The sequence below is a fragment of the Epinephelus fuscoguttatus genome, linkage group LG22 (genome assembly GCF_011397635.1).
Source record: "Epinephelus fuscoguttatus linkage group LG22, E.fuscoguttatus.final_Chr_v1".
NCBI lineage: Eukaryota > Metazoa > Chordata > Actinopteri > Perciformes > Serranidae > Epinephelus > Epinephelus fuscoguttatus.
Genome location: NC_064773.1, coordinates 28,313,834 through 28,336,172, shown reverse-complemented (window position 1 = coordinate 28,336,172; position 22,339 = coordinate 28,313,834). Strand labels below are relative to the sequence as shown.

The 22,339-nt window shown below is 41.8% G+C and overlaps 1 protein-coding gene across 2 annotated transcripts in view; it reads left to right on the top strand.

Annotated features, from left to right (window-relative positions):
* The window catches only part of nav3 (neuron navigator 3), a 539,739-nt gene that overhangs the window by 104,714 nt on the left and 412,686 nt on the right, over nucleotides 1-22,339 (top strand). For both annotated transcript variants that reach the window (XM_049566143.1, XM_049566145.1), the window contains exon 2: nucleotides 16,784-16,873. The gene's annotated coding sequence lies outside the window, so the exon portion shown is untranslated. The remainder of the gene's footprint in view (nucleotides 1-16,783; nucleotides 16,874-22,339) is intronic.

Here is a 22,339-nt window from a genome sequence, read left to right as displayed (position 1 = left end):
TGCGGTCACAGGTGTATGGTCATGGTGGTTTTACATCGGCTTCCAGCCAATCACAATCAAGGCACATCTTATTATCTGCAATATCCGAAATCCAACGGAAAAATCCCATTGGCTTTTTGACTAGGCAACCCGAGCAATGTGGCCTAACGGGTCAGCCAAGAAAAAATAACAGACAAAAAAAACCCATCATCCCTGCAGCACTCCATTGAGATTCTCATCGTATAAGCATATGAAGCTGACATTGCAGACTGGCAAAGAATTCTGTCTTATTTCCGAGGCAATCCAAGTGGGAGATGGAGAAAAGTTGCAACTACAGAAAAGCAATCTGCCTCCTAGTGTAGCATTAGCTTGGCTTTATTACAGACTGAAGGGCTCCCAGCATGTAATATAGTTGTTGGTCTTAAAGCAGCTGATTTGTGTTTCTCCTGTTGAGTCTCATCTCAAGAGCTGCTGTTTGTTCCTGTTGTCACTTAATTCATTCAGTTGTAGTGCCAGGGGAGATCTGTATTTGCTTTGAAATTCTTTTTAGCAACCAAATGGTGTGAACTTCAAGAGGTGTTTTCTGAGGTGCTGCAGAGGAATAACTGGATACCTCTTGGAAGCAGTAATTTTCTTAGATTATTTGTTTATTTAAAGTCATTAAAACTTGAAACGATTTAATCAAAATTGGAAGAGAAGTCATGAAATTCCTGGAGCACACACTGTAAAATCACCAAGTGTAAAATCACCTCTTTACCCTGCAGCCCCTGACACTGACACACACATGCAAACACACACATACATCTTACAATAGCTGGTGTTCCCTTTGCGGCAGGTGTGTGGGAGCTTGTAATGATGCCCTGGGAGGCTGGCTGGTTTTATGAGTGAACCCTGGCACTGAGCATGCACTGCACCAGGCATCACACCTCTGTCTCAGACTGGACCTCATTAATTCATACCCAGTGACTTCTTTTCCTTTCTCGCTCACCCACCTAATAGCCCCGACACAGCTGGTTCACAGGTGAGCTGTAGCCTTGTACACCTCACAAGGGGAGAGCTGGATGCTGGTACATGTTGAAATCCCACCGCAGATGGGAAGCTTGCACAGAAGTACTTCTTCAGTCACCACTGACCAACTGAGCAATATTCACAGAATGTATCGTTCTGATATTTTTGGCACAGTAGACTAACTTCAGTATCAATAACCTGATATTATCAGGCCTAGATTTAATGAAAACCAGGGGTGATTGATACAGCCTCAAATAAGTCATTTACAGTTATCATGCAGATGTGAATGCCAAGCCGAGAGATTCCTTGTCCATTTCCTGTGGTTTGATGGGTCAGATATTTAAATTGTTAATATTGTAATATAGTTTGAAGAAACAGTGACATTTTGAACAATCTGTGAACTTATCGGCCATCAATCAGTTGACGATAAGCCTTTGGGTGCAACGGCCAATATTTCGGGAAACCTAGTGCTCCAAGCAGATATCAAGTCCAAGTTTTCCCCTTTGGAATATGAGTGTGACTGCTTGTCCATCTCTGTGTGTCAGTGCTTTCATTGCCTGGCGACCTGTACTCTGCGTGTCTCCCAATTTCAGCTGCGATAGGCTCCAGCCTCCCTGCAACCCTTAAGAGGATAGGCAGTTACAGAAAATGGATGGATGCATGGATGTTCTCTTCAATGTGCCAGTCATTTCGTCGAATCTCTGTTAACAGATATCTGCAAATGAATGCTGATTAATTAACCAAAATAAAGCTAATATAAAACTAACATGTCATAGGATGATAGCTGATGGGATCAGAGATTGCATTTCGGCCAATGCACTCCGTCTCTCCACACAGACTGTTTATCTGCAGGCAGCCAAAGCCTGCTCAAACAAGATTGTTCAATACTACGCTGACTACAAATAAAAACCAGAATGATTTCAAGACCAAAAATCTTTTCCCATTACCTACAGATTTTGCATTCATATGCAGATATCTGATTTTATAAATTGTATTTTGAGAAACAGGCTCATTATGCTATTCATTAGATGGGAAGATCGATACCATTTTCAAGTTGAGCAGAGATGTAATTAGCTTAGCTTAGCATAAACACTGGATGCTCGGGGAAAATGGCTATGGGTTAAGAGATACACCATGTTATTTTGCGATGTCCTAGAGGTGCTTGCAGTCACATTTTTTAGTATGGAAAGAGCCAAGTTTGCCATTTCCACTTGCTTCCAGTTTTTATGCTAAGCTAATTGACTCCTGGCCCTAAGCACATAACTAGCAAGAACGTGATTAAGCATGTATCCCAAAATGTTGAACGTACCGATTACAATTTTTTGGTCCCATTCCGATTTGCAGAGTGTTACAATGGCCGATTCCGATTTTGGCCGATTCCGATTTCATTTTTTTCAAACTACTTTACAGCATACAAGATATTGCAATATTTTTTGTCTTTCCTTTTCTTAGAACATTTTAACCAAGATACAACCAGCTTTTCAATAATCATCTCAAACAAACAAACAAAAACAGTGACACAGTTTAAGAAACATTTTCCTTTTTGCTCAAATATAACTTCAGGTACAGTATTAAAATAAATAAGTAAAAAAGACATACATAAATAAAAACATAGATAAATAAAAGAATAATTCTTGGTGTATAGCATTTGTGAGTAATTTCTTGAATAGACAAAAATTCCATACAGCCAACATGGTGTAGGTCGCCTGTACAAAAGCCCTTAGCGCTGCGTACGCGCCTGCCAGTAAGAGTGAGGACACGCGCATCTTCGGCACGTGGACACGTGCCCATGAGTTTAAAGCAGCACCGTGCAGCAGTAAGAGCTCCATAGTTAAGTTTAACACGGACAATTAACAACTTTCTCTTTGTCTCTTTTGATGTGTGTGCGTGAATGATTAAGGTGAGAAGCCATATTTGTAAAAATGGGGGTAAAGCTATTTTTCCTTTTGTTTATTTCAGAACCACACACATACACACTTGTTGTGAACCTCCTGCATTGAAAATTAAAGTATCCTCTCGGACCTGATTCTCTGGCTGGAATCATTTACTCCATAGTTGTCCTACCCAAACCAGTGTGTCCCTGAGGCCCCCCTTCTCACATCGCCCAAGGCGTGAGTTGCACATGTGTGTGTGCGCTGCTGATGTTACACAGTGTCAATCATGTGGTGCGCCGGGAATTTGACCTGCGTTTTAAATCAGCATATTTTAGACTGACCGGCCGGTCGCAGGTCACGGCCAATCACGTGACAGCCAGCCCGATTCCGAGCACTGCCGACAAATCGGTGCAAGTGTAGTTCAACTATTCCGTCAAGACCAAGAAAACACATTTTGCTACAATAACCACAATAGAGAATGGTTGTTGCATAGTCGAACTTTTCAGTGCAAAATTCCACTGCCCTCCAAAATGCTTTAGAGCAGCAGTGGTTACCAACCTGGGGGTTGGGCGTCCCAATGTAAGCCTGAGTGGTGACACAGTGATTCAAGGCACCAGGTTCTGACTTTTTCAAGTTTTTTTTTTCTTGTAAAATATTGGATACTTTTACCTCTTTGAACCAATAAAAGTCATTCAAATAAAGCTATCTGAAAATAGTCATTCAATGATCGGCCTATTTACAAATGTGTTAAGGGGCCATGAGTGCTTCATTTCATACAGGCTAAAAAGGTTAAGAACCTCTGCTTTATAGTAGTGAGTGTATATAGACTGTATTTGTAATTTACACGTCAAGAGGACATGGCCATGCTAGAGTTATGCTTTCTTTTTCTTCACAGAAAAGGGAATCTCTAGCGTTGACACTTGTTCGGCTGCATTTAAGATCAATAATATTTGAAGTGTTTTTTTTTTTTTTTAACTTGAGTGTTTTTTACTTAATGTTTGTTGCTGCCTGTGGATGGTGACTTTAGTTTATTAGCATGGTAGTAGTATCAACTGGGGTTTTGACTAGAAGGGTATCAGAGCAAATATAAAACAAGCTACATTTTCTACCTGCAGTGTTGTATTCATGGCCTTTTTCTATCCCCCTGACCATGTCTCCCTCACTCCCTCGGTGAAAACTCATTCCTTGATTCTTGGTTTTCGGTGTTCTGGCCACGTGCCTTTGTTGTCCCTTTCCATCTCCTCTATGAGTCAGATTTAAAATGCTCAGCGGCTGCATCTGACGGGAACCCCCCCCACCCACACACACACACACACACACACACACACACACACACCAGACCTTAACATAACGCTCCTCCCTCCCACTTTGTCCCTCCTCACCTTAACCTCGGCACCGACCTGCTTCCCCCAACATCAATGCTGTGCGCACAGGGTGGCCTCTCATAAATTCAATTCAATATCAGTCCTGATCCTGCACATCAACAAGTTCACAGCTTCTGATTGTCGTTCATTCAACTCCTGAATCGCTCCTCTCCCCCCTCCCCTCTTTCCCTTTCTTCCCGAGGTTAAGGTAAATTTGATCTCTTTCTTTGTGCTGAAAGGAACCACAATGCTGGATGTGGAAATTGCCAGAGAAATTAGATTTTGTGTTGTATCATCTGGGCAGGTGAGGTTTGGGCTTACAATTCAATACACGCAAAATGCTAAACTAGTTTCAATCAAAGACAAAGCCGTGAAAATGAAATTACTTTTCTGGAATTTTGCTTTAATCTCATCCCGTATAAACATGTTCATGGGGTTTCTCTGTCAAACACCCCAGCAGCAATGTGCTTAGAGTCTGCATCTGGTGTTAGTTTTTCTGCGTTTGCATGGTGTTGGCATGTAATTTAAGATACATGACCGTGCATCGCAATTTAATTAGATTGCTTTTTAAAAAATGTGAATTCACCCCTCGTTGGAATTTGATTTGCACCAGACAACCCCTGGGCTGTTCATTTTGCGTGACAGGCAGACTGACACACATTAGGTGCCGTTCCATGTAGTGCTGAGATAGACGTCTGGCATTACCCATTTTGTAGCGGCATCCTGATTTAATTTACTGCCATGCTATACTGGAGTTGCCTTTTTTTAAGCCCAGCATTAAATTCCCATTTTTTTTTTATTCCTATTGCTGTCGCAGAACGCTTTTTTTGTGGCTATTATTTACAGTCCACAAAAATGTCTATCACAACAGTTTCTGGAGATTAAATAGGGCCAAAGCAGGCCTTTCATAAGGTTTAGTAGTTAACAACAGCTGCCTATTTAGTCTCACCTACAGATATTTTTGGCTCAGTGACCAGGGTCTCCCATGGGAGCCAAAGATGTTTTGCTCTGGAATATTGATTTCTCCATGGTACGTCAGGCCCCAGCTCCTACTGCCATGTGATGCGGTGATGCCATATGGAAAACATCTGATTCTGTCTTGCCTCATGTCAGCAGCATAGAACCTCTGGTATTGTGAATTGATAATAAATTACAACAAAATTACACTTAAAGTCACAGCAGAACTAAAGTCTACAGCCTAGTGGCTCTGTTCAGCTCTACCAACCAGGTCTCGCTCCCAACTCTTCAAATACCAATGCTCAGTATCCCTTGGCGTCAGATGCAGATGCAACGAGGCACCATTTAGCAGCAGTATGAGATGCACCCGGTCACATATGTTTTGACACTTTGAGCAACTGCTGTAGTATAGAGTGAGAAAATATGCATAGCATGGGCAGGAGTGGAGGTGGATTGGTCAAACAAACTCAGGACTTTCACTGAGACACCTGCTGTTCATTCCACCTTTGAAACCTGTGTACATTTCCTGTGAAAACTTAGGATTATTTTGAAAAGGCCAATACCCAAATACCATAAACTGTGAGTGATGTTGGCATCACACACCAATGCACAGAGGCACCATTTGTGGCAGTGTGTTACACACTGGGCATCAGCAATCTGTAACTCTACCAGCAACAACTGTAGTATAAGGAGCAAGACAGTCCATATAGGGAGGGCCTGATGGGTGGGGGCTGGGTCCAACAAACTCTGGGGTTTGGCTTTTAGTTTCCAGTGTGAAACAAAAAGGTTATTTTGATAACAAAGTACTGTGCTAGTATGTGTAGCATGCTATGTGAAGTATGTCGCATGATGCTATATTACATTAGTAACAACCGCTCATATTTTAGGCCAAGCCATGATGTTTTTTTTCTAAGCTACATGCTTTTGTTGCCTGAACTTAAGGAAGTCAACTCAAAAAAAAAAGTGTTTTACCTATGTTGTAAATTTATTTTGAATAAGAGCGTATGCATGTAACGAGCAGAAACTGTACATTCCCTGTGAACGCAGAAGCGTACTTTGAAAGACAGACTACACGTACCAAGTGTAAATTGACATGCTGACAGAGAATATCCAAAACTGAAGCATTAGGGTGCCTACCTAGTACGTCATATTTGGACATATAGATCCACAGACAAAGGGGTGGTAATTGATGAGTTAGGATGAGAACATGTTGGTAGAGCCACTGACCAGATATCTGTATTTGATGAGTTAGGAATGAGAATGTGTTGAGTCAAACTTATTCTTTGGGTACGGTGTTACCAAAATGCCATGGCAATTCATCAAATAATTGTTTAGAAATATTAGTCAGGGCCGAAGTGGTGAACTGACACACTGATGTTGCTTTCCTCATGCTGTGCCTTTAAACACTTTAAAAAAAAAAAAAAAAAGCGGAAAAAAAGGCATGGGTGTTTTGAAAAACTACTTTTCATTTTTTCTTTCATTTCTGGCTCCAGACACACCAACCTGGCCTCGTTTGCACAGGAGCCTCCATCCAATCTTCCCCTCATCCAGCCGGGCTGTCATGAAACATATCATACAGCTTCCACACAGCCTGGCTGTCCTTTATTGATTGGCTGTTGTGTCTTGAGTGACAGCCAATGTGGTAATGCTCCACAATCTCCGAAGACAAGTGGCTCTCTGTGTTGATAATAAAGGATGTCAAAGGGCCTTGGGGCCCTAAATTGAAATGGATCCGTTGGTAGTGTATGTCAGAATAATGCAATTGATGTGACTTGGCAGTTAATGCTTGCTGTTGCTTAGACGCAAGCTGCTCAGCCACATACACATGTGTAGGGTAACACAGTTTTATGCCTGTGGTGCAACATTTAGGAAAGATTGCCTGTAGTTGTAAGGACGGGCTAAATAACGGAGGATTCGACAGTAGCTACCGCTGTAAGCTTTCATTGTGTTTGTGGTAACGAAGGGATTCCATGAGTGCCTTCAGCAGGGTGATTGATTGCTTTGAAGAAGTTAATTTTACAGTATCCTGCCTATCGCAAAGCTAAGACATTCAACATTTGACAGGAAATATTGATTAAAAATTGTGCTACAAGCTAGCAGGTAAATTACAAGCTCCCAATAAAAAAGTCTGGAAGGAACACAAACACAAACATTTGAAGACATTGACTAAGTAGAGTGTAATTGAATATCTATGTGTGTAGCTTGAGGCCAGAGGTCAAAATGGGTCCTTTTGAATCACAGTGACTTTGCAAATGCGCACATAAATGAATTAAGGTGTAATGGTTGTGTTTGTTCTTGCAAGAGAGCCACATACGCCTGCATGGCTCGGAGAGAGGCCAAGATCCCCTCCTCCAGACGGTATTTAAGCCGTGCCTTAAATTGTTCATAATAGCTTTAATCCTCCTCGTGTAGCTTTTATTAGCTTGTCTTATTTATTGTTGTTTCTCTGTGACTCCAGGGGAGAACTGGAAAAGGCCCCCTCTGCGTTATGTCTATGATTGGTCGTGTGTAATTAATTTCTTTGTCAACATTTTGTCTTTCCTGACTTTATTCCATGTTCCAGCGCCAGGCTAATTAACTAGCAGTTTCATCCCGCCCTGTCATTAAAGGCAAGTTTTCAGATACATGGCTCAATTTGGTGTTACAGGAAATTGCTTGTTGTTTTTTTCCCCCCTTTTGCGTTCTGATGCATTCAGCCAAAGCTCTCTGGTATGTAACCCAACCCAGCTTTCATTACCAGTTAACTGTAGAAATGATCTCTTTAACGCACAGGCAGTTTTCTATTTTCCTCTTCATTAACTAGCGGGAGTGCATAATCTGGCTCATAATTTAATCTCTTTGCTTAATGTTTTACACAGGCATTGAAGGAATTAGGACAAATAATATGATTTCCACTGCCTCAGTGTCGCATCATCTTAACCCTGCATTCCACTGAAGAACTGCTCACCAAGGGAGCCAATTTACCTCATGTGTATGCATTTATGCAGAGGGATACTTTTCCATGCATAATGGTGGTATGAAGACCATTGGAGAGGAGAGGTATGGGATGCAGGTCTCACTGGGAATTGGCCCTCCTGCAGCAAAGCGGCAGATAAACCATTTAATTCATTGTAGTGGTCCTCACTGTTACTGAACATCCCCCTTCCTCTGTGAATCACATCCCCCCATCACATATTTTCCCCTATTACGCAGTTGTGCTGGAAAAGAATAAGAGGAGACAAATCACCCCTTTTACCTCAGTGGACAGTCCCTGTTAATCTTGTTTCTTTGCGCTTCTTTATCCCTTATTCTTTAATCCTATCATTGCCCATATTGTCAGCACACAATGCATCTGATTACTGTGCTTCTTGCTGCTGCTCTCATTCACTCTCTTAGTCTAGTTGCACTCAATGTAAGAGAATAAACCGCGATAATGTTGGCTGAAATGTCAGACAGTTTAATGTATTTTATCTCACTGTGAAACATTTTATTTTCAACACAGAGGCATGTAAAAGAAACCATTCCAACACTTTCGCCTAGCTCCAGCTCACAGTGCAGCCACAAACAGCCAGTGGAAATCCTCTCAGCAGTTACTTAGCTGCCAGGCACAGGTGTAAATGTGCATTAAGGACCCTGTGTTATGCAGTTTTGGTGGTTTAATTTTCAGATACACTGCAGCTCAAACGCTAAACTCAACCCCACTTAGCTGACAACACCATCATCTGAAATTCAAATGAGATGGTCCCCTTGAGAGAAGTCAGTTTTGTTTGAATGCTGCACAGTGGCCAGGTTGGATGGATTTCAGGTACTTCTTTGTCAGGAAAGCCAGTCGGGGTCAAGCTGTGACCACTTTAAACTTTTGTTCTACAGTAATACACTTTTCTCCCTTTCGGTTTAGTTGAAATTTCCACAGTGGGCAACTTTAAGGTATATTTTCCCTGGTTCTATGAGATGTTCAGCAGATGACCAACTTTAAACCACTCGAATGAAAATATTATTTTGGATCACCATTGGGGGTTTTGGTCTAAACAGTCTTGAACAGAATCATGAATGTCTGTCAAATCAGTTGTGGCTAGACAATACGAATATTCAGCATTTAGTTTCTTTTTTCATATAGAATTTAAAGTTTGAACATGTTAAGCGGGATGTTAAGTGTAATAGCAGTGTTTACGTAATATGATAAAAAAAAAAGCTAACTGCGCTAATATTGGGTCGGCAATGTGCAACGACGTTTTGCCGACACTAGATATCTGTCAGATACTGTGTCATATTAAGTTGCTGGGAGCCTCTACTTCTCGGTGCTGCTGCATCGTCCGCCACTGTCTGTACCAAAGAGTAGCCGGAAAGTGACAGGTGCTTACTCTGCAGCAGAATGGGGGCCTAGATGTCCCTAGAAGTAGCCTACACTGCACACTGACTGGCAAGAAATAAAAAACAAAACAACGCCTACTTGACTTTAAACAATCGTAGTCGACTGAGGGTTCTGGTACAGATTGTTCGAATCTTTCTCTTTCCAGGAGTAGTCCCACAAATGTCTGTGCCAAATTTCTTAATAGTCCATCCAATAGTGTTACAAATATTTCATGCAAACCCACAAATCTCTTGATGCCATCACAGGAAAAGTTAGGGAATCATCAAAGTCATTAGAATACAGCATCTGGAAACCATGAACATTTGTATTAAATTTTGTGCCAATCAATCGAGAAGACGTTGAGATATTTTCCAAAATAAGTACAGACTTTGACCTGCTGGTGGCACTAAATGAAATGTTAGGGGATCACAAAAAAATGAGTCAGGTTCAACTTCTACGGACCATGAATGTCTGTACAAAATTTCGTGGCAATCAGTGTAAGAGTTGAGATAGAGGTAGTTCTGTCTTGACCAAAGTGGTGACCTGACTGACCCACACACACACACACACACACACACACACACACACACACACACACACACACACACACAGACTGACATTGCTATTCATTGAGCCATGCAGATAACTGTATGTTGTAGGTTTACCATTTAAATAAAATCAACATTCTGATTCATTTAATACGGCCTCTAGTAACCTGTTTACCAACCCTTCGCCCCAACACCGTTGACAGTAAGTGGAGTAATCCATTGTCCTCAAGACGCTAATTCTATCATGCGCCCCTGACCTCGACCTGAGCGTATGCTCACCAATGTCACCAAGATGGATCGGTAGAAGATGAGATGTAACAAAACAGGCAGACAGGGAGGGGTAATGGAGGGCAGGGGCTTTAGTGGGAGTGTGTGGGGGGTGGGGTGAGTTCAGTCGTCAATCTCTTCTTCCTAGCTTGCTGCTCATGCCTGTCCATTATTGGGGTGGCTGGCCTTCATCATGCAAGCCATCTCTACATGATGTGGTTATTAATGTGCTTGGTTAACACGCCATTCCGCCTGTCTGCAGCCTGTCTTCATTATGACAGCAGAGCAGTGGTGAATCCAGCACGTTTTGGAAGTCTCCATGTAACAGTGTGGTAATTCATTTGAGGAAACATTCTTGGTCTGAAAAACTGAGGTTAGAAAATAAATATGTCCACAAGATACACAAATAAACAAGTGAAAAATTTTAAATTATATTAAAAATTCTATTTAAAAAGTGTCGGAGCCCTGAGTTGCCTCGATGGCACAGAGGAGATGCGCTCAGCCAGCCAGGATGTTGCGACAAGCTGTCACTCTCAGCTCCACTTCCCCCAGAGAGCCTCTCTGGACATTCATGCTTGCCCAGAAACAGCTGGGGCCTGGGTGAAGCATGTTAATGGTAGTTAATTAACAACACCAGAGGTTAGTCATGTCCCAGCCATGTTCTCATTCAAACAGGATGAACGGACATTACCAGCGGGTGATGACTTCCTCTGAGGCCCCTTTGCTCTGCAGCCATAACTCCCAAGAGGCCACTCTGTACTGCCACTATGAGACTAATGAAGAAAGAGAACCTTCAGTTTAATGAGACTATAGTCTACTTGTAGAGTAATGTTTAAGATAGAGATGTCAGTGTCTGTTGATTTTTGCTTATGATAGCCGGACGCCCATTAACCGATGACTAACCAGTTAATATTTAAGAAAAAAAAAAAGGACGTAGAATACAAGAGGCCTTTCCTTGTAGTCCAGTGCTCCACTGATTCAGTGAGCTTTAGCGCCACATCTTAAAGAACTGTCCATTTTGTAATGTGAATGTCTTGCTCACTCCAGTCTTCAGAGGTTAGCTAATGTTAGCCTTGGGCACTCTGCACTCTGCATCACCCACGGATGTATTAAGACACCTGCATACAGCATTGACGGTGGAGCCCCATTCATTCCTGTGAAAATTGCTAGGTGGTGCATGAGGCCAAAATCGCTCTATTTCTGCAGCATGAAATCACCCAGGTGATCGGTGCTGCTTGGGCCCATAGACCAGGAGCACCAAAGACTTACGTCTGCCATGCACAGCAGAGCACGGCTGAGCGGCCAACTTCCACCAACCAAGTGGCTAGATTGTGGTTTAGTCCTGCACTTACTTGAATGGCAGTAAAATGATTTAATCTTGCAGCCCTTTTAGGCCTTTGTAATGTTATCAGACCAAATGGAGTAAATCTTGACAGTGAAACGAATCATTGCGCAGGCGTGTTGATGCTCGGGTGGGAGCTAGCTAGTGGGGCCACTCATGCGGCGATTACCAGGATGGTGTCGCTGCAGAAACATGGCGGCCACCCTCTGGTCTCCCCCTAGGTTGTGAGTAAGCAGCTTCATTTTAAGCCACAAAACCCCTTTGGCATTGTTAGCTATGTTAGCACCATTAGCCATGTTGACACTGCTAATGTGTGATAGTTAACAATGTTAAAGGGGGTTTGTGGCTCAAAATTTAGCTACTTACTCATCAGGGTGACCTCGAGGGAGATCGGAAGGTGGGCACAATGTTTCCACAGCAACGCTGTCCCTGACTGAGTGGCACTGCTAGAGAGCTCCCAGTAGACCCAGTTGGTGCACAGTGCAGTAAACTGAAGAATAGCAGACTTTACTTACAGACTGACATGCATAGCTTGTCAAAAAATAATCTCAACAGTTAACTGATTAACAGTTTACATCCTTAGCTAGGATCAAGCACTTGGAATCTCAGTAAATAAACAATGTGCATGTCTTCCTTGAACGAAGAAAACTGTTATGAATGAAATCATGGGTGTAATTTCATGTCAGATTGAATGGATAAAAGCTTAATTTCAAAGGAATCTGTTGTCATTTCTCAAGTTGCTCTAGTTTCAGTCCTCCCATACTCCAGAGGGATCCCCGTGACAAGCCTGTGGTGTGTGTATCATGTTTTGAATACTAAAATGACACAAGTACACACACTGGCACACACACTCTACATTTGCATGGCATGTGTTTCATCTGTAAAATCTAATGCCGACGTTAACCTGACGATTGTTGGAGGATGAAATCTGTCCTCGGCTGCTTTCCCACCCCGACGAGTGTTACTGGAAAGCTGTGAAGATGCCAGTGCCTGTCGTTTTCCAGGCAGTATACTGTACTCAGTTTATCTAGAATGCTGTGTTAAACTGCCTGGAGTTATGGTCTTACCTGTTTTATGCCATGGCCATATGGAGCATCTTTGCTTCACTTAAATAGCACGTCTCCACCTGGGTAAAGATTCATAGGGAACTCATGAATCCCTTTTACACGTTTTTGTTCCCGTCACAGATTTTTGTTCTTGTTAAAGATTTCATTATTGCAATAGGTGATGAGTTTGCTTGGCAGGTTTTTGGTTTAACTGTTTTTGCAGTAAAGTCCATTAATTCATTTTGGAGCTCAGTTTGTCATTGTTTCTTTCCTCCTTTTTAATAGTTTGTAAAACTTAATTTCTCACGGAGAAATTTAGCTTTTTGATGTCAAGGTTGATTTTTGAACAACAGCCCTCTCTATGGATATGACAAGGTTCAGTGTCAAACAAGCTTCTCACAAAGAAAAGCCTTCATATTCACAACACCACTCTGCTCACGCTGCTATAATAACTGCCTTGCCTTTGTACTTAAAATAATGTATTAATCTTTTTGTGTACTTGACGGCAAAATAACTCTGAAACTCTCTCTCCTTTTAGATTTGGTTTGGTTTACATATACTTTCAAGAAAAAAATATTGGAACTTTAACTAGCTCACTAGCTTGTGGCTAACATTTGTCTGTCCGGGGCAAGGGTGTAGTGCTGCTGCAGTACACCAGAATGACGCTCCACTTTTTTTCCCTCAAATAAAATGTAATCTTTACAATTTACACATCACTAAAGCATATGATATGCAAGAGAGGCTGCAAAAAGAAATGCAATGGTCAAAGTTATTATATTACGTAGCCCCTGAAGTCCCAAATGGCGATAGTGTTTTTACTTTGTGTGCACGAAATAACTTGTTCCCACAAGATAAAAATGATCTTATCACCTTTCAGAACTTTAGGGAATCTGTATTATATTGCCATTTGAGGTGCGTTGATTGAGTAACGTGCAGGAAAACATTCCACCTTAGAAGTTGCCGGTGACTGCCTTCCGGCAACTTTTTTTTCACCGTGCTAGCAGCATCATTCTAGGTTTAGCAATTGTCAGTTGGTCCAGACTGAAATAACTGAACAGCTATTGAATAAATTGTCATGAAATTGGTCCAGACTATTAACTGACTTGTAATAACTTTGGTATTCCTATCACTTTCCCTGTCGTTCCATTATCTGGTAAATATTTCAACTTGTCTAATACTTTGCTTTATGACCAAATACCTGCAAACTAATGATAATTCTATCAACCTCAGCTGCACGCTGTGTTAAGTGTTATTTAGCAAATAGCATTTCAGTAACAGAATTGCCTCTCAGAGTCTAACAGAGACACTAGAATGACTGTAGACTCATAGCCTTGTTTAGACTCCCTGTTGCTGCTGAAACAAGGTTAATGAGAGTTGATCTATACAGTAAATGTGCTGTAAACAGTAAGTTACAAAAGGCTGTAAAAAACTGCAGAGTTGGGGAATAAAACTTGGTGGGTTCTTCACTGCAAGTGAGTTCTGTTATATTTCACATTGTCATTTAATTTATTGTTAATATAAAATTGATTGTTGGAAGTTTGACATGGATTTTTGATCGGTCAGTTAGCAAATTAGGATCGGAAAATACCTAGCTGTGAAATTTTTGATCAGTCAGCTTTCACAGATATTGTCTTACCGTTTATGCCAAGCTAGCTGTACCTTAATGTGTTAGGCCATTCGAGGTAAAAATCAGTGAGCAGGATTATTTTATTGCAATATGGGATTTTTATATCATTATCGCAGTATGAAATTGGCTGGATTAGCCACTAACAATCAGCACTTTATTCATAGAGAGTTTATCAGTATTTTTTCAGCAAATTTACTATATTGTGATGCACATTAATATTCCACAATAAGTGAACATATACCAATATATTATCCACATCACTCATCCATTTTTTTGGACTAAAGCAAAGACAAAAAATCCCTTGTTTGCATTCAGGAAATAATATCCAGTGCGCCTCCTCTGAGAGCTGTGTATAAAACGAGTTGTTGGCCCTGTTATTGGCGGCCTGCCCGGGAAGCCCTTACATTTAATTGGCCTCCCGTTTGTTTTGAGCTGCACCCACCCATTATGATCCCTCATAAACGTGGTGGTATAAAACCAAACTGCACCTGGGTAGAGAGAGAGGGAGAGAGCCAGACGGAGTGAGAAGAGCTCCACTGCTAATGCCATTAATCGCCCTGCAGGAAGGACCCCACATATTTCTCTTAGCTGTTGAAACCCTTATCTTTGAACACACACCTCAGCTCACCCGTAACCGATTTCAATTTGGCGTCTCTTCAAATGTCCTCCATCATGGTCACTAAACCAGGAAGCCAGGGGACGGGCAGTAGTGATTGTGAAGGAAAAGGTCACTTCCTGCAGCAACTTGTTCATTGGATCTGCCTCTTTTCTCAGCATTTAAACACTGTCCATCAGGGATGGTGGTGCTAGTTTAAGGGGTTGTGTTTGCTGTCATGACTTGAATTCGTTTTTAGGACAATACCTGTGGTTTTGTATTTTAGGACTCATCTACTATAACTTGCATATTCTTTACATTAATGCTGACCAGTTCCAAAGCATACTGTTTTTAGATTTATTTCTTACCTTCCAGACAGCTTTTCCTTCCGGTATGCTTTGAACGTAACATTTTTGAGAGGGGTAATTTATCACTGAGAACACTTATTTTGTTTTCTCTATGTTGGCTGCCAAACAGCATCTTGTTCAGTGCAAGAAATTACCTAATTTGCATGAGAATTTTCACACATTTTACTGTTTTAACACATCTCATGAATTCAATGCTTGTTGACATCTGGGCAGAGCATCCACCAGGGAGAGTATTACCTGTTGTTTACGATCTTACCCGATTGTGACACATTTCTTTGCTCCAGACAGCCTTCACTTTATTAAGATGTGTTTGTGCTTTTTTTTGCATCCCAGAAGGAACAGAAATGCTTACATGTCAGATGGTACATCATGAAGCTTCCAATCAGACCTCTGCTCAACCTACCAACAACCCTTAATGTAGCATGTCTTTTTTAATATTGAGCTGTATGGCATTTTCAAGAGTAGGCATTGTTTCCTTTTCAAATATCTTTGCACGAAACTCCTCCAGTGAGGCACATCCAGTCTCTAGGCAGCTTTAACCTTGTAAGCTGTTGTTTCTGTATCCCAGGATAGAGGACGACTCACATGTCACACATCGTGGCTGTTCCCATCAAACCCCTGCTTGGCTCTTAAGTGCCTTTCAAGCCTTCTCTCCTCGGTATTCCCATCATTATTGACAGACCTCAAACAGCCTCCTTAAAGACTCGACTGGCTTGTTTTCTCCCGGATTCTCAAGTGTAGTGTTGTTTCAGTAAAAAAAAAACCCCTCTAAAGTGGCTCTGCGTGTTTGTGAGACCAAGAGGCACATTCTGAACACTCCGTCTCCCTGACATTGTGTGTAAACTCGACCTCGGCCTCTCGGGAGTTGCTGTGTTGGAGGGGAATGAAAGTGGCCTTTAAAACTGAAGATTTAAATTATCATTCTTCGTTTTCACCACTGTTTTCGGGGGATAGAGGTGTATAATCCTCACAGGTAATTGATTTTTCGGGAACGGTTGAGAGGTAGGATGCTGCACCTTGGTGGGGAATATGAGGGATGAGAACAATTTCCACAGCCGAAGAGAGTTGACTCAGAGTTTATTGGATTTTTTTTCACGCGGGGAAAACTTTCCAGAAAACAGTTTTTGCGCTCAAAGTCTCTTTAATGTCCTGCTGAAGCGGGTAAACTTTCGGTCACACTGTGTTAAATTCCCGCTGAGATTTTTGGGGGGACCACTCTGAGCTGCAGGAGGTAGCAGTCGGCATTAAAGTGGATGTGGCTGAACAAATCACTTCCAGAATCTGCAGTATTAAACATCTTAAGCTGTCTATGTATGAGGACTTAAAACCACTTTCCCCTGATAGCCACACAGTTCTTTATTCTATCCAGAATGAGAGACTTGACTCTGACTTCACTGAGATGATGATCACATTTGTATTTTTGATCTACAACCGAGATGAAACTTCAACAAATCTCTTCTTGTCTCCTCTCTTTGCAGGATTGTTTTAGCTCTGCTGACTGCTGTGATGAATACTGATATGTGGTCAGTGGAGGAGCAGTGAAGGAGCCAGAGGAATCCTGGTTTGATGTAAGTTCAACCTCCTTCACCCATTTATCTGTCTCCCTGGCATTTTAGATCTGTGACCTGACTCTTGACTCCTTTTCCAAACAAGTTTGGTTTAGGCACCAAAACTATGTTGTTAGGTTAAGGGACGGTTTTGATTTAGGTTCAAATAAGTTAAGTATGTTACATCAACATTGACTTTAAGTTTTCCATGGAACACAAACAGCAGTCTCCCAGGAGAAAGTCCTGTGTTTGTTTCACCCATCTATTAGCATGACCTTCTCTCTAAACAGAAATTGTCGCTCTTTTTTTTACTACGTCACCCGACTCTCTCCTCTGCTCCCATCATAATTACAGCAGCCATCATATGGTTGCTGCCCAATAATTAACTTAAATGTAAGAGGTAGAGTAGGGCCATGCTTCCTCAAATCTGTGCTCCTAATGACAACTAATAACAGCCATTTACAGGGCTGATTATGGCCTTCAGAACCTTTTAACCTGTATGGTTGAAGCTGATATTGCCCATACAGTTGAGTAATAACACTGGAAGCAGGGAAAGGACGTGTGGAATCCTTCTGTTTTTTTTGATCAGTGACTGCAAATCTCAAATGTGCCAGCCAGCTAATTGTCACATTGTTGGCTTAATGCTTGATTATGATGCATGGAAATGTAAACATAGTGTAAAAAGTGTTGCCTCCACTTTGCTGGCTCTGTTTTTAACAGACTTTATTATCACTGTCAGCCAGAACAGCTGCAGCCCAATAAGCTAATCAACATTTCTTAATAGTAGATTATAAAAGCATTGCAGCAATGATGATTGAGTGTTTTATTATACTACAGCACACAGATGGCAACATTACCAGCACATTAATATAAAAAGCAAGGGACTGCAGACTCTGGTCACAAATTTAGGCACTTTTTTGTCCTGAATTGCCCCTTACAGGTCACGCTTAGTCACAGGAGCTCCACCAGTCTGCCACTCCTAACACCTGAGAGAAAGTAACACTTGAGAAGCTCAGTTTAGGGCAAGACAGTCTCCCTACCAGTCATGAGTCTGGCTGCTAGTTTGCTTGTGTTACCTTTCTTTAGCTTAGATATGGAGGAAGTGAAAGCTGGATCAATAGGATAGAGGTTTAATTTTAAAAGCCCTGAAAATACAATCTCACAATCAGCTTTTTATAAGCTATGTGGTGATATATGAACACTTTCTGCTAAAGTCAGTTGCTCATTTCCCCTGATTGATTTCTATATTTGTGTTTTTTCTGTCTCATACTTTCACACAGCAAACACAATGTAGCAACATTTGACATCTGATGGGTTGTTTGTTTTATGCAGCCAGTATACTGTCAGTCAAATCTGATCAAAGCACACCCACACAGCCATGAAGAGGCAGATCAGCTGAGTTTATGAGTGTAAACTCTTATTACGTAATATGTAAGGAGTTTTTTTTTTATTATTTAGTCAGACTATTTAATGTTATTGAGAAACCACTTTGTTAGGGCTTTGATTGTAGATCATGGAGAGCAACTTGGAATGCTGGGAGTTTTTTAACATAGTTATATGGCAGATTTACTGATTAGAAAAACATAACGCACAACACCGCTAATAAGTCAAAAACACAAAAGTGCAGTGTTGCAATCCATTTTGATCCTGAAGAATTTCAGGAGATTTTATTCTCTTTTAAAGGCAAATGTCAGCTGGTGCTTGCTTGGGACAACATCACCAGTCTGGCACTCCAAATGTAGGAGATGAGATGGGTATGCTGCCAGAGGCTTAATTAGGTAGCTACTGTAAAGAAATGATTGATCGGTTACGTTATTTGTCAAACAGAATCTCCAACCAGTTACTCAAATCAGCCTTTCCACACAGATTAGCTTCCTTCTCTGTTTTATATGATTGTGAACTGAATATCTTTAGGTTTTGGACTGTTGGTTGGACAAACAAAGCAATGGCAAAGATGCCAACTCGGGTTCTGGGAAACTATATATAAATTTTTCACTATTTTGTTTTTACATTTTTTAGAGTTAACAATTAATTACAGGTGTTCCGATACCATTTTTCTGTCCTAATACCTGAACTTGTGTAATGGCTGATACAGCGTCCTGATACAATACCATTGCTTAAGAAAAAAGCAGCTGTTTACTATCAGCCCTGCATGAATGTAAAATGAACGCTATAATTGTTGCATGGCATAGCTCAGGTTAAAGCCTAAACTGGAGGGACTTTGCATAGTAAAATATTGCAAAATGTCTGACATTTTGCTAACGGCTAACTACTATTCAAAAACTGTTAATGTGGGCGTAAAAACGACTTTAAAGTTTGTCAGTAAATTACATGAATCATCAGATCAGTGCATAGACTGGCATACTCGCCGATACCCGATTCAGCATTTTAGGCAGTATCGAAAGCATTTGTGATACTGGTACTTGAACAACTCTACAATTGATTAGGCCGAATTAATAAAAAAGGACCGTCTTCATATGAGTATCATTTGTTAAAAAAATGTTATAATAGGCATTTTTTGTATTGAAATTAGATTAAAAACACGTGGAATTGGAGTTTTTTGTACATCCCAGTTTACAGCTGTTTCTGTGCATTTATTTGGTCAAGAAACTAACTGGGCAGTTAGAAAGAAGTTGACAAGAATTGAATATTTTATGTTAATAAAATTTTGCTGTTTAAATTTCCACTCAAAATTCATTACAAGTAATATTCATAAAGTATAACTGTGTGATTATTTGATGATACATACAATTAAAATTAATTAAATTAAAATTATTTTCTTTTGAGTTTGATTAGTTTTATTATTTATTTCACCCTACCCTACTGCACTCTACTCTACACTGTACTGTAGTAGACTGAAGGTACTTTGAAGGTAGTGTGTTTTCTGGCGCACTTCACTCCTCTCCTCCCATCATGGTGTTCCTACTGGTGCCTCCACATGCTGCCTCGGTGCTCTTTGTTCCACTTCATTGGGGTGTGTGCTCATGTGTGCCTGTGTGTATGTGTGTGTGTGTGTGTGTTTGTGTGTGTGGATGCAAGTGTGCACCAAGAGAGCATTTTGAGGATGGGTTGGATCTCTCTGTTTACTCCCCCACCCCGTCTTCCCTGTGCGACAGGAGTGTGTGTGTGTCAGTAGCGGTGTTTGATGTTGTTGAGTGTGAGACTGCATGGCACGTGTACGTCTGTGTGTTTCAGTATGTGGTGTGCAAATGAAGAAAGGGGGGAGTATGTAAGTGAATCTGTGCAGGATTGTGGCGTGTGAGTGGGAGTATGCTCTGGTGAACGTGCGTAAAAAGAGGGAACTAGATAGGGAGAAAAACACACTTGTATGATGTGTATGCACATGTTTGTTGCATGCCTCTGTAGGTGTGTGTAGTATAAAGCATGCCCCCCCCCCTTTACACACACATACACACAACTCCAGGGACTAGCATGTTCATTATTCTTCCTAAAAGAACCATTAAAATTTCATCAGTGCAATGCAATCTGTATCAGGGCGGGGGGTAGGAGTGTGTGCATGAATGTGTGTGTAGGAGAGAGGGAGAGACTCGGCAGTGTGAGGGGAGGGAGCTCGCATCCTCCGCTCATTCACCACTGCCTGCCTTCATGCCTCTCTCCTCCTCCTCCTTTCCTTCTTTCTTATCATCTTCTTCTCTGGTGGCTCTATTCCCTCGCTGAGAGCACGCCGATGCGCAGATTACGACTTCTCTCATGATGTGAGCCGCCAGCCAGCACCCCTCCCCTCCTACTCCCCGCATCCATCCCACCTCATTCTGCTACTACTACTACTACTACTACTACTACTGCTGCACCTCCTCTATTGCACACACAGGCACTGGAGGGGGCTTTCCTCGGGCTACAGGAGGAAAGGGTTAACAAGGTGCAGTTGGATTCTCAGGGAGGAATTTTCTCTCCTGGCTGCAGGCAGGTTTGGATATGTGATGCACAGAGTGCTGGATGGGACACATTCACAAGATTAAGAGCTGGATCCCAATTGGAATATGTTTTTCAGTGGAATCATCCTTTAAAGTACTGGAAATTTAAAGGTGAGCAACAAGCTTTTGGTTCCTGTTACTGCCTCGTGCTTTGGCGCCTAACTTGTTGATTAGCATGGCAAGAACCCATGTGGTTGATGTGTTTCCTTTATACGCAACTTTTCAGAGTTCCCTGTTTCGACCCTTTCTCCTTTTTTCTCTAATTAGCCTGATCCAGCGTGTTGTACTGGTGTTGGTTGTAAAGGAACGAGGCTAATTAGCGCTACTCTTTTTCAGCATTGATCAGAAACGTAGGGAAATTAACGGCAGCCTTTAAAGACCGCGGGAAGTGAGCGAGCGGCGGTTTTTCTCCAAAGACCCACACACACCCTGCCACCGCCACATCCCGTATGACGCTTTGTTTTGCCAGCACGAGCGCGGGGCGCCGTCTCTCAGGTAGATCTGATGGCACTAATTGTGTCCTAATTGGGTTTCCCCTCAGCCGTGGAGGTTTTTGGTTTCTGAGCTGCTTAGAGCCACAGATGAAAGAGTTTGTGGGGTGGAGTGTGTGTATGAGTGAGCAAGAGAGAGAGAGTGTTAAGCTGAGAGCTGTTGTGAGTGTGTGTGTGTGTGTGTGTGTGTGTCTGGCCAACCTTGCGAGTGTCTGTATGAGTGAGGGTGTCTAGAGCCTTTGTGTGTTTGTGTGTGTTATTGGTGACTATGCCTGTGTGAGTGTGTGTGCGTTATTCTGAGGCCCATCTGTGGAGGTCTTGTGTGATGGATGGTGACTGACAGAGGGTGTGAGGTGTGTGAAGGAGGAGGATGAAGAGGAGAGGCAGAGGGATGGGGGAGGGTGTTGGGAAGAGACGGGGAAACTGGTCTCCCATCTGTGTGTGTGTGTGTGTGTGTGTGTGTGTGTGTGTGTGGATCTATGTGGTGGAGCAGTACATCACAGACTGGCTAATGGAATACCGGAGACTTGAAGGGTCCTCTCCTGCTTCTCCTCCATCACCACACCTCACCCCACCCTCCATGTATGATTCTGGGTAGGGTGTTACACACCAGAGGGCATTCTTTGGTTTCTGACTGTGTTAAGATTCCACGTGTGCACCAGACAGGTCAAGGACTGAAGTGTATCAGCAGCACTGCTGCTACAATATATTGACAGATGCAGTGCTAGTGCTACTGCCACTTCAAAATCTGATGTTTGGTATTCTGTCCTGGTATGTTTTACAACACAGTTTTAAGTGCATTTTTAACAATACATATCCCAGAATTCTAAAAATGGCACAGGGGTCGACCGTTAGTCTACTTCAACTTTAGCCTTGCTATCTTATCTACATGTACTTACTTGTTTGTCTGGGACTGTCCTGGTTTCAAGCTGGGTGTCCAGAGTCCCGACAAATGTCTGTAAAACACTAAAATATCCAGTTTTTCAACATTTACTACCAAATTGACATGTTTTTCCACCACAATTCAATTAACAACAAAATTATTCATGTTTTCAGTGCTT